Below are 3,230 nucleotides of genomic sequence, written 5' to 3' on the forward strand. Positions count from 1 at the left end.
TTTTAGGTCAAACTTATTCAAACTCTACCATTTTGCCATCAAGTGTATACAAAAGTATCGGTACCAACAATCCGAGGAAACAAACTTTCAACTTTTTACAATATTTTTTACACTTAACATAGAATGTTGTGATTGGGACAATTGCAAAAGTGGCATAAGTGATGGTTTCATGTGAAAGTGATATCTGTTCCAATAACAAGTTGTTACCTTAGTAAGTTTTGAATAATATCGTGAAAAAAAAAAAAAAAAAAAAATTGTCTATGGTATATTATATGGTCATAAAAAATAAAAAATAGAAAGTATTACCGTATGTAGTGAATAATCACAATATATATGTGTGTGTATATATATATATTAATACACTCATGTCACCTAAGTAATCATTAATAAGTGAATAATCACATATGAGAATCAATCCGTCAAATTCATGTGAAATATTTTGTTTTTTTTCTTTCTATAGGCAAAAACTGAAAAACGTATCTTCATTCCAATATATTTTGGTGGAACACCTTTTCGTGTGAAGTCAATTGAATAATTAAGGCACAAATCCATTCAATGTATCATAATAAAATAGAGTTTATAATACTATTTTGAAGATTGGATATCGGTAAGATCTATAGAAGAAACTACTTAGATTACTGCACATAAAACATTTTCACAATCCTATAGTTGGGAATTAAATTTTTTAAGATTAGTGCTCATTTTTTTTTCCCCTTGCTGTTAATGCTTTACATATTTCTAATCCATGTAAAGGCCAATCACAAAATAATATTTGTTCACTTATGGCCACCTTGCATTTCATGGAGATCTATTAAGTAAACAATATGCTTTTATTTTTAAGAAGAAGTAAACAATATGCTATTTCTTCAATTCGCATAAGGATTGTTGCAATACATGAAGCAAGTTGTGAATGTGTTTAGTTGAGATTGGCAATTCAACATATTTAAGAACGATGTGAATTTTTATTAATCAAAAGATAACTCGGCAATATTATACGAAGACGATCTAGTTTGTATCACTTATATTAGACATTCATTTCTAATAAAAAGTTCCTATAAATGTTTCATAAATCAATACCCTAATTAAGACATTCGTTAACTTTTTTTCACTATTTAATGGTTTACTTTTGATAGAGGCATAGTTTTGAGGATTCTTACTAGTGTTGAGTTGGGTGTGATTGTAAGAATTGCAATGAGGTTTGTGTTGTCAATGGTGGTTAATATGTTTGTAGATTGAGATTATTGATTTTTTTAGGCTATTAAATTTATGTGACATAAATAAATTAAAATAATAATATAGTATGATATGATTGGACATATTGTATGACAGGTTTATGCGAATTTTAATTGCTACCTTAAAAACCAACTTGGATAGAAAAGCTTGTAATATAGGAAAAATAATTTTTAATATGAGATGAAATAAAAATGACATTAAACTTAAAGGACAAAGTTTAATTATAAAATTGGTTGTAACTTAAGGCTATAACCTTACTCAATATCATTCACATTACTACATATTTTGAAAATTTATCCGTTAAATTGCATGTTCTTTACGTTCTTAATACACATATCAAATTTTGTGCCAATTGGATATTATTTACTATATAATCTATAAGCTTACATTTTATGCATAATTTTAAATTACAAAAACTTCCAATTTAAATAATTAATTGATGACATAGTTATTGATATTTAATTTAATAGAAATTTTGCAAACATAGAGGATATAAGAAGAACATGTAATCTAACGGTGGATTTGTCAAAATTCACCTCTAATAAAAAAATATTGAATAAGGTTATAGGCTTAGGCTACAACCAATTTTGTTGCTAAATTTTGTCCAAACTTAAATTATGCGATGTATAATTTAGTCAAAAAGAAAATATTTTACTGAAAAAAACTATCAAAAACTCTTTAGAAATGTAAAAGCGATTCAAATATATTATCACAAGGAAGAGGTCTTGATGAATGGCAACAAGAGCCCTCTGCTTTTAGAGATGAATCTCATTCACAAGAAGATCCCAGTTCTTATACACAATGGGAAACCAGTGTGTGAGTCTCTTGTCATTGTTCAGTACATAGATGAGGTCTAGAATGACAAGTCTCCATTGTTGCCCTCTGATCCTTACCAGAGAGCTCAAGCCAGGTTCTGGGCTGATTTTGTTGATACAAAGGTACATTTTGTGCATTTTCTTTTCATTATATGTTATTATCCTAAAATTTATTTTTCTTAACTTCTCAAAATGATTACTAGGAAGAAAGTGTGTAGATTAAAGTAGAAGAAGAAATTTTTTTTGACAAAGTATAACCAAAAATAACTTTATTAAAAGCAATAAATAAAATGGTAAAAAGCATGATTTCAAATAGAATAGAATAAAGAAGTAGAAAATATGTGTAACTTTGGAAAGTTTTGTTACGTGGTGTCTCATATATTTGTGGTCACTTTTTTATTTCTTTTGCTGGTGCTACATATTTAAAATATCATAAGTTAGGATTATTAGCGGTTTGTTCGATTAAATTAAAAAAAAAAAAAATTGTGGGAGAGCATAGGACAAATGTTGGTAGCACTTTTTTGGCCCAGCAAAAGGTATAAGCCAACCTTGATTGACCAAGGAGAGTCCAATATTCATGTTATATTTTGAAGAGTAATATTGAGTAAGTGTTTATTAGGTTGACAAAGTTTTTAATGGTTCTTATATGGCTCATTATTGATCACTTGTTTACTTAACACAACAATCTGCCACATTAATAGGTATTAAATTTTTTTGTATCCATAGACCCTCTCATTGGAGTCTAGTAGGTTGTTATGTTTCTTTCTAAATAGAGTCCAATAGTCATGTTACCATTAAGGAGAGGCAAGTACTCCCTCTCAATGTCACACGCAATCAAGAACATCTTATATGGGTCTTCCCCCTTGCAAAGATTTAAAGAAATATTCGTCTAGCCTAATATACATAATTTGAAATTCATTATTGAATTCACTATTATTGTTCATCTTGTTATATAATCTATGGAAAGTGTTAATAGAATGTGAGTGGAATATGTACGTAGGTTTATCAAGTATCAAGGAAGGTATGGACCTCAAAAGGAGAGGAGCTAGAGGTAGCAAGAAGAAATTCCTTGAAACCTATAAGATATTGGAGGGGGAACTTGGTGACAAACCTTACTTTGGGGGTGAAAGATTTGGGTATATGGACCTTACTCTTATCCCCTTCTACACTTGGTTCTATTCT

Source organism: Quercus robur, chromosome 4 (genome assembly GCF_932294415.1).
Source record: "Quercus robur chromosome 4, dhQueRobu3.1, whole genome shotgun sequence".
NCBI lineage: Eukaryota > Viridiplantae > Streptophyta > Magnoliopsida > Fagales > Fagaceae > Quercus > Quercus robur.